The sequence below is a fragment of the Gigantopelta aegis genome, chromosome 12 (genome assembly GCF_016097555.1).
Source record: "Gigantopelta aegis isolate Gae_Host chromosome 12, Gae_host_genome, whole genome shotgun sequence".
Taxonomy (NCBI): Eukaryota; Metazoa; Mollusca; class Gastropoda; order Neomphalida; family Peltospiridae; genus Gigantopelta; species Gigantopelta aegis.
The window spans coordinates 42,045,981-42,056,610 of NC_054710.1; the positions used below are offsets into that span (position 1 = coordinate 42,045,981).

A 10,630-nucleotide genomic window follows, 5' to 3' on the forward strand; every position below is an offset into this window, starting at 1 on the left:
GATATTTTGTAAAAATTATTGAATTATGGCAATGGTCCTTAATTCAAAAACTAAAATTGCCGAGAGGGTTGCCTTGGATTTTCAACAATTAATGTAATTTTTATTTATTATAAATTTTTTAAGAAATAAGGTCCTTAAATCCGTGACAGTATGCCTTTAAATATATCAAAGTTTATGCATGGTCATTTGTCGTCCCATAAATCATGTATAAATATTATGCCCTTTTTAATATACTATTATACATTATTGGGAGTTATTTTTATTAATATATTGCAATTATACCAAATATTAGGACTTAGTATGTCATCTTTATTGCAGGTTGAAATATAAGCCAGCTATTCAGTACATCTTTCTAGAAAACGTTTTAGATTCGGAAAGGAATTTCCTTTTTCTAACTGCTTACTGAAGTGTGGCAGAAAAATTCGTCTTATTCATGTCAGCTTCAAATTCTGTTGTAAAATGTATAATGTCTAACATTTTAATTCCACGAATCTCATAATCTTAGACAAAGACTTCTCGTTGTATTTTATCTGGTTTATTTTGGATTATATAAAATGGAGAAACATTTTATTGATTTGTATTAACAGTAGTGTATTTTCAAATCAGAAACATCTGCATACATATCTAATATTCTTAATGTACTTCGAAAGATTCGGGTGATCCATCTAAACTAAAGGTTATTTCACCTACATATTGATGTATACCATAACTTTCCCCATCAATAGTTGTACCCTTGATGTCTTTAGAGTTTCTAATTTGTATTGCTAATATTTCAGAACAATTTATAAAAATGCAAGTTGGCAGTGGATCACCTTGTCTATATCCTTTCTATATTAAGACTTCAATACAAATAATTTTCTTGTAATATTATCGACACTGAATTATTATTTTAAAAAAAAGGTTTTATCCAATTTTTATTCTTAATTGAAGATTTAAAATTAAAACTATCTAAAGATACTCACATTTAAAAATTCAGATGTTAAAATAGGGTCTGTGGAATCTTAAGTCTTTTGAGTACAGTAACAGGGAAAATGTGAAGGGGAAGCATGGTCGTACCGGCTCTCACCTGTTCTGCATCCCCATATATACAATTTGAAGAAGAAAAACATAGGTTGTTTGCTCAATAGCTTGGTGTGACCAGCCGATTGATTAGGTTGAGTTCCCTGACGACCCGTCTGGCTGAACTGCAGGCCAAAGTGGTGTGTTGCCAGAAAACATATCCGTAGCTATGTCCCCAACTCAACCACCAGAGGTACCATTATCCAGCATTACGGGATGTACCTCACGGCAAACAAGGTACCACAATAGGGGAGTTGTAATGTATTATCCATTCTCATAGAGAATGTTTTACCTCTGCACTACGATGAGGTTACGGTATTTGCAGGGGCATTATAAATGAGAATCACTGTTGTCCCTGACAGTACTTTTATCATGTTTATATACCTGGCATAATTGTCGAAAACCTCATTACTATGACTTCTAAAGTGTAAATTTTGGTCAAATGTCACCCCAAGGAATTTGACAGTTGAGACCTGATTTAATTTTGTGTTATTGAGCTGAAGATTTAGTTTAACTATAACTAAAATGATCAGGTTCTGTTGCGGTACCCATGCGATTAACAAAGGCCTTTCGAAGTTCTGTTTTTTCGTGAAAGGTACATTGTATGTTATAGAGTTATCACCAGATTTGCACAAATACAAGCTATTAATAATTACATTCATCCATGTTGGTCCAGTTAAAATATTACATATGTACATGTACTCATTTCACACAAACTCTTTTTAACAAATCAAGAATAAAAATATTGGTAGTGTTGATTTTCCAGAAATATACAATTTCTTTTTAAGGTCTTCCGTAAGTATTTTACGATAAATAATTTAAACACACACACACGCACGCACACACACACACACACACACACACACACACACACACACACACACACACACACACACACACATTATAAATAAAAACATTAAACACATATATATACATCTGCTATTTATCAATAACAGGGTGTTTTTTAATCGTAAAATGAAACAATATAAACTTTAATGGATTATGGTAATATTATTGAGTCATTGTTGGGGCTCTTGGTAAGTTGGACAGTGTAAAACAGTTTCTGCTACTACAGCTTTTTATTTGAAGTGTTTATTTGAAAATCCTGCATATAACTTGTTTAAATTATTCATTTTTAAACATCCAAAATGTTTCTGGTCGTCTAAGTGTATGTAGTACTTCAAACAAAAATTATGTGTCTCCTGTCTTTATGGAAAGAAAGAAGTAAGAAACAAAAGTAGGTCAGTTACTTTTAATAAATATCCATGATATCTTTAAGAATACAATCCATTTTCTTCTCTTTTGCTTAATAAATACGTGTTTGTTTCAGGTGTGACTGTGGTAATTGTGCCGTGATGTCCACGGCAGAAGAATGCCTATGTCGTATGGAGGTGCCATCAGCTAGATACAAGACCGACATGGCAGATGGTGATTGTGTGTGTCACAGCATGAAGGATTTATTGTAAACTACCTCAACATGCATATCTTGGAGATGGCCATGTTGGACTGTGTTCGTATGGACGGCCCACTCGATGACAATGATCCCATTCACGAGTGAGATGAATTTAATTTAGATAATCAAATTCACTTGACACAGTAAAAAATAGATGGTTAAATGCAACATAGTAGACCCTGGCATAGTTTAGTATATTTAGTGGCAAGTACCACAATTTCATCTTTCTTACGCATTTCCTAGAATAGCTTTATTGTACACATAAAAATATAAAATGAATGAATGAATTAATGTTTAACGACACCCCAGCACGAAAAATAAATCGGCTATTGGGTGTTAAACTACGGTAAATGCAAACAAACAAAGTGATGATCAACATCAATATAAAAATTCAAGATTTAAATAAAATTTATATGCCAATATTTTCAAGGTACATGTGCACTCAGGAATAACTCTCACAAAATGACCTTTATTTAATAAACAATTAAACATGGTCATGTTTTAGGGTTTCTAAAGATAATTAACAACAAAATCATTTGATGGAAACACACTGGAACAGTAACGTGTCCATAAAATACGTCGATGCATTGAATATTTTTAATTTCTTCACTCTTTCTTCCTTTACAGGACATACAGATATATTGCTTATAGACGATTTGCGAGATGGATTGGTCAAAGAAATCGCCGTGTGCTTCCTGTATGAGTTGTGAAGATTAGAGACAGTTTCCCATCGGAAATTTACTGGCTTTCAATATGCTAGACCATAAATAAATTAATAAAATTTTTCATAACACTGTAACATCTTCTTTTCTTTTTTGTCATCACTTGATATTCATCACATATACACCTTATCAAATAGCACTGAATCGTGAGCTTCTGTTTTCTCCACCCTGTGATAGTCATTTGTTAAGAATCCAGGCATGCTTAACACTGCCTGTATGGCATCTATTCTTGCAACTCAGTAATTATCCAGCTGGTATCGTCTTTGCATTAAGTATTCCATCAGTGTGTGCACATACTCTGAAAATGAAGTTTATAAATGTAAAAATACATAAAATGAAGCATTATACTGTTAATTAGTTCTTTCATGTACACCTCCAACATTTTATATTATGGCTACTAGTATTCTGTGTCCAAGATCAGGTAATCTTGGGAGAAACCTGTAACTACCACAAAGGATACATTTATTATTTATCATTTGCAACAGGTATTTCAACAGGTATGTTATATACACTTTACTTACTGAAGCTAGAGATTTCCTTCACAGCTTTCATGACTGCATCCTTTTCTTTGCTTTTTGATAAACCAATCGCCAACACGGAGTGCTATGGCTTGAGCTTTATTTCCATTTCCGTTATAATGGAAAGCAGCAAGATGCAGTCTGAAAATTAAATGCATATTGTATATCAACAACCATATTGGAGAACATCTGATATTTGTTACTTATTTTGAGAATGGTATTCGGCGTTCTCATTATGCGATTAGTTGCACCGACTTGTCGCATGCGATCAAATCATACTGTAGGAACACCTAAATCATAACAACTTCAGTGTTGTATGTTTTGATTTTAGTAGGGCTGACACATGGGTGTGACTAATCGTATAACAAGAACGCTGCTTTGTGTTTTGCAGAGACGTGAGAGATATTGCTATTACATATGCTACTCTTTCATTAAACAAAATGTCTTTTATACACTTGCCCAGACAAAATTGCACATACTAGAAAGACATTTTGATGTACATTTGCATGGGAAAAACTTTCATTTGGTTTGTCTACGACCCATCACATGTTACGTTAGTAATTACATTCCGATCATTATTTTAAGCAGGGGCGGGATGTAGCCAAGAGGTAAAACACTCGCCTGATATGTGGTCGCTGTTGGATCGATCCCTGTCAGTGGGTCCATTGGGCTATCCTTCATTTCAGCCAGTGCACCAAGATTAGCATATCAAAGGCTGTGGGATGTTGCATATAAAAGATCCCTTACTACTAATGGAAAAATGTAGCGGGTTTCCTTTCTAAGACTACATGTCAAAACTACCAAATGTTTGATATCCAGTTGCCGATAATTAATAAATCAATATGCTCTAGTGATGTTGTTAAACAAAACAAACCGTATCTTTATTTTTAGCAATATAACACTGACGTCCCAAATTATTTAAAAGAAAATATTGGCATAATCCGTCATTCAAATAATATATGACTACTAAACATTTTCTAAACCAAGATAATCAATAAAAATAATTATCAGGGTATACTTTACCTAGCTTAAATAGCAGAAATGAAGACATGGGTACTTTTTGGGGCGAAATGGTTTACAACATGGTGGTACACCTCTAGGAATGACGTCTGGTGCAGTTTGGATAGATGTGGGATGTCCTTTATGAGATATGGGCTGTTGACGATAGCCTTCACCAACTTTTGGGATCTAGATCCTGAAAACATAAACATATTTACAATGAAACTCAGAATTTACATAAAGCAGCCAAATGCAGAGGTTTTTACAAATTTAATATTCTTTATTTTTTTATTATTTTTTTTATTATTATTATTTTTTTGCAATACTTATCTTTGTTGCAAAATGTATAAAATGTGTAACACATGATACAGGACAGTATAGCATAAATTATTACTCTGATATTTGAAGCGCTGGGAATTAGTTGGAGTTTCGTAATCAATAATCGGTTAAAATCAGTATGTATACACTAACCAGTTAACTTGGATTATAATTGATCATTGGAATATCGCTAAATATAAGTATATAAACACTAGTTTTTAAACATTAGACAAACAAAAAATTGACTTACCCGCTGTGAGCCACACTCTCTCAATGTTACAGGCTTCGTGTTCACAGGCAGCAAAGTTCACTCCATGGCTGATGTGAACATTGATAACATGGTTAGAAGCTGACCTTCATTTCGCCAGCTTCAGGTCTTTGTCATCGCCGCTTGTTCCCGATACACAATACATATGACTGGAAATGGAATTGATTCATGGCACAATATCTAGACAACGTTTCTTTTTAGAGGCAGCTTCAAGTTTCTTCCGAACACCTGTATGAAAAATACAAAATTGTTTTCAGGGAAGATGTGGTTTTAAAAATATATATTAACATCAGTTGCAAATCAAAAGAAAAGTTATTAATAACTATTATTTGACATGTTTTACAATTGTGTACCAATCTCTAGACTTACATAGCAAATCAAGGTGTGATACAAAATGTTCTGCGGTTATTTTTCTGAATTCACAGACTTTGTTTGTATAAATATGCGTACAAAATGGGGGTGGAGAGAGATCAGTAGCCATCCAAGGAGGTCTTCATTTTTTTGCAATATTAGTTGTAATCCAGCGAAAATATGCTGTGGTTTGTTTGCAACCCTATATAGTAATAATTTTAATATGAAAACAATTGTTATCCAGATTCTGGGGAAATCAGCTTGGCTCCCACACCTATAGACAAATCGGAGCATATACGCCTATGTATGTACACAGAAGTATAAATAATTAATTTGTAGTCTATTAATTAAATTTCAAATGGAGACTCACATTGGAACAAATTTTATTTTAGCAAGGTTTTAAATATTTAAAATGTGGTTAATTTAATTTTTAAAAAGTAAATAAAGTTTGTTTTGTTGAACGACACCACTAGAGTACATTGATTTATTAATCACCGTTTACTGGATGTCAAACATTTAGTAATTCTGACATAGTCTTGGAGCGAAAACCCGAAACACTTTTTCAATTAATAGTAGCAAGGGATCTTTTATGTCATGGTACACTGGCTGGAATGAGAAATAACCCAATAGTTCCACCGACTGGGATCGATCCTAGTCCTGGCCCTCTAGATTTAGCAGCCAAAGTCTAATGTTGTAGCCACATTCTATGAACATTAGCAATTTCACAATTTGGCAGTGGACAGTGTGGGACCTGCATACCTACCCTCATTATAAATGGCGCTGGATGATAAGGTAGACACATTTCTATTTTTCAGTACACACAATATCTCGTTTGATTTATTTTCTTAAATACATGTCCATTATATAACTATTGGATGCAATTAATTTGTAAAACCAATAATTAAACAAACTAACCTTTAGCCATGTGCTAAACATCAAAATAATGCATCGTTTGGCCTTCTCTTATGTACTTTTTCACCTGGACATGGCGATCAGTGACCAATTCTAGTACATGACAGCCAAACTGCTCTGATGCCCTCTTCAACCCCTACAATTCCACATTCTGCGAATTATTTACTTCATTTACCTAAAAGTAAAAATTGATTAAGATACATAAGTGTACAAACAAGCACAAACCTACTTTAACAAATTATAACATATGAATACCTGTAAAGTATGATATGAATTTTGACCATATCAAATGTGTTTTAAGCCAAACACACACACACACACACACACACACACACACACACACACACTATTATATAAATGCACATCAATTTACTGATAAATCAGTACTGATAAGCACTTCACAATGTTTGTTTTAATAGTTAGTAATCAGCTGTGCTATCACTGGAACTTGACTTAAAGTATAAAAAAGAAAATATTAAATGCAAAAGGAAAATGACATGATTACAGTAAATCACATATCAGATCTGGTGGGGACTTGTCACTCTCGTCCACATCACTCCCCCCAGTATTAGTTCTGTAGTTCCCCTTAGCATGTGGATTTATATGACAAAGTGACATTAAGTCAGCAAGTGCATTTTCAGCAATTAAATATTGTCTCTCGTCATTTGGCATTGAATTGGAATTGAGAATGTATGACTGTGTGTCTGGTTCTTCGTCAGATTCAGAATCATCTTCACAAGATTCGTCAAATAGAGGTATAGAATCTGGGTCATCACAATCATCATCATCATCATCATTGTTATCATCATCACCACCACTGTCTCCAAGATCTGGTCATAATAAGTTTAACCCACTGAAACGGTGATTGGACAGTGTTGTACACAGAAATCCTTTGTTTTTGGTCTAACTTGTATCCTCCTTGTTCTTTGTTGTGGCTTATAAGTAAAACATTTCTGTGTCTGCTGTCTTTTTACTGGTGACTTCAAATCGGGGATTGGATTAAGACCAGGGACAGGATTCTCAACCAATACTGCTGGACTAATTTGTAATTACGAACACAATAGCACCTGCAGTATTAATGATATTTAATTTTCAATAATTGGGCTCATAAAAGGTAGGTGTGTGTGTGTGTGTGTGTGTGTGTGTGTGTGTGTGTGTGTCTGTGTTTTGTTAAATGAATGAACGAATATTTAATGACACCCCAGCACGAAAAATGCATCGACTATTGGGTGTCAAACTGTGTTAAATGAAAATATTAATTGATGATCAACATCAATATAAAAATTCAACAGTTAAATTAAAACACAGTGTAAAGAACTGTGCAAAAATAGAAATATCACAGATAGATAATATTAAAATTTACAATAAAAGTCGGCATCAGGTACAAACTGTAAAATAAGAACAAAATGTGAGGCTCACGACGTCTGGTCCACGTTTCATTTTCGTTTCATTATTTACTACTTTCTAGTTATTGATTTTATTTGCCGTAGAACTAATATAATAATTAACTCGACCTTAAGTGGGGTTATACCCACACTTACTTGGTGTATCCCTGAATATCCCAACAGTTTTGGTCGTGAGACAAAAAGTGTAGGGATATTCACCGATACACCTCGTAAAGTGTGGGTATAACTATTACACACACCGCCTTTACAAAAACGAAACTAACTTTATCGGCTTCCGATATCAATGCGAAGGATTCATTCAGAAAATGTTATCCAGAATTTTCTTCTTTTTTTTCCTTTTTTTTTTTTAGATATATTGAAATCTTTATTAAATAGTATTACAACTTTGATCGGTTCACCAAAAGTTGTTAAAACATATGGTATAAAACAAGTTCAATGAAAAATCACCAACAGATTAGATCTAACGTGTATCACGACAATGCCACGATTCACAACCCAAGGAGAGTGAACACTCATTTCACCAGAAGCATGAACACGCCTTTCACCAGGAGCGTGAACGCGCATTTCACCAGGAGCGTGAACGCGCATTTCACCAGGAGCGTGAACGCGCATTTCATCAGAAGCGTGAACGCTCATTTGATGTGCATCAGATTTGAATGTCTACACACGCCGTAGCACAAATGTTTATACACAAGAAACCGGATTGTCGTAGACATGGACAGCAGCCTTGATGACACACAGAATAGGTCCCAAAAGTCAATAAACAAAAAGAGCTTTGAAAGAACTGGCTACCCATCACTCTTCTAAACTGTGTATACAACATTGCTTCTGGATGCACTGCGAATAGAATGAAACTAATATTATATACCATTATAGCAAAAGATCAGACTAGTTTTATTAAAGGTAGGTACTTACAGTATAGGTGAAAATACTCATTAATTTATGACATAATGCAATATACCGAATATATCATACCAGAAATGTTAGTATTAGTAGACTTTGAAAAAGCTTTCGGCTCCGCCTCCTGCCATTTTATTGAGAAATCTTTAGATAGTTTTAACTTTAAATCTTCAACCCCTGCGCGTGCTGTAACCTCACCGTGGTACAGGGGTGTAACATTATCTTGGAGAATGGCCAATACAGCACAAGTCCCCTTTTGGGAAACCTTCTTGGCCGTAAGGTGCATCTCGTAATGCTGGATGATGGGATCCTGGTGGTTGAGTTGGGGGGCATACCTACGGGTATTCTTTCTGGCAACACATCACTTTGGCCTAGAATTCAGCCAGACGGGTGGTCAGGGAGGCCTGACCTGATCAATAGGCTGGTCACGCCATTCTCAAGAGCAAACAAACATTTATTTTTGTTATATTTGCCAAGTACAACCATTCCTTGAATGACCATATGCATTTGTTGCTCTTGTGCGGTGGCTAGGGTCAATCAGGTGATTTCTTGTGTTTTTTATTGCCTGGGTATATCAACCATGTATCCCTGGCATGATTGTCTGGTGGTTATCCGCAGCTTCATGTCCCCTTGTTGGACTCTATGATGGGTTGGGGTATGGTTCATGAATTCATGACTCTATAGTATGGGTGAAAACAACTCTCAAACTTCAGATGGGACCCTGAAAAGGGTCCACACCATGGTTGCGGATTGATCATCATCTGATGAGGAATTCAGGACTAGTTTCAACTTGAACAAATCAAAAGTTATTACTTCTGAATCCTGGTCGAGCTGCCTGGTCATCAGTTCATCTGTTGATGGGGCCTTAAGCAAATGATCTCCATTTGCTATTCAGAAGGGGCTTATCGGCTTGGCTGGCGAGCCAAAGTCTGTGCAAAAACTGAAATGTAGTTCGCTATTGGTAGAATGTTTGACTGAGTGGCATTCATCGTGTCTTCTCAAGTCCACTTCATTGTGTAATGTGCCAGTAAAAGTATTGCCTAACGCCTCCCTTAATTAATTTTAGGAGGTAATCCGGTCAAGAGATCTGCAAGGAGTCACCGAACTTGAAATAACTGAACATTTATCATCGTAGGGAGTGACATTGGTGAAAAGGATTAATATTCGTCGGAACAATGAGTTTGTTCCAACGAATAATTGGATCTTAACTTTCAATACACCAGTCCTTCTTCAATCAGTCAAAGCCAGATATCTCAGTATATCTGTGGTGCCATTTATACCGAATTTCTTACGCTGTTTAAATGTCAGAAGTTTAGTCATGGTCAAACTGCATGTCGAAACAAGCTAACGTGCTCGTTGTGGTCAGTTTGACCATGACAGCAAAACATGTACTAATGACATTCTTTGTATCCACTGTAAGGGAAACCATTTCGCATATTCGCGAGAATGTGCGAGATGGAAATTCGAGAAAAGGGTACAATAGATTAAAGTTGACAAAAACTTGCCATTTCCTGAGGCTAGGAAACTTATGTAAACAGAAACACATGTCGTAGCAGGTAAATCGTATGCTATGGCAGTCAAGGTTTCCATAAGAAGTATTTCAACTAATACTGACATCACTTGGCGAGAACCCAATAGCCGATGTATTTTTCGTGCTGGTATGTCGTTAAACATTCATTCACTTGGCGATATATCGAAAGCTTTCTGATATTGAAAAAGCTGCT

General features: G+C 35.3%; 1 protein-coding gene and 1 long non-coding RNA gene across 2 annotated transcripts in view; one reads left to right on the forward strand and one right to left on the reverse strand.

Moving 5' to 3' along the window:
* The window catches only part of LOC121386728, a 38,601-nt gene extending 35,329 nt beyond the window's left edge, over window positions 1–3,272 (forward strand). The window contains exons 8-9 of the transcript XR_005959694.1: window positions 2,390–2,613; window positions 3,140–3,272. The gene's annotated coding sequence lies outside the window, so the exon portion shown is untranslated. The remainder of the gene's footprint in view (window positions 1–2,389; window positions 2,614–3,139) is intronic.
* On the reverse strand, window positions 2,962–6,761 carry LOC121386729. Its single transcript, XR_005959696.1, has 5 exons — window positions 6,604–6,761; window positions 5,320–5,565; window positions 4,776–4,947; window positions 3,756–3,893; window positions 2,962–3,532 (listed from the first exon to the last, which is right to left on the reverse strand). It is a non-coding gene; the product is annotated as an uncharacterized LOC121386729 (long non-coding RNA).
* Window positions 6,762–10,630: the final 3,869 nt, after the last annotated feature.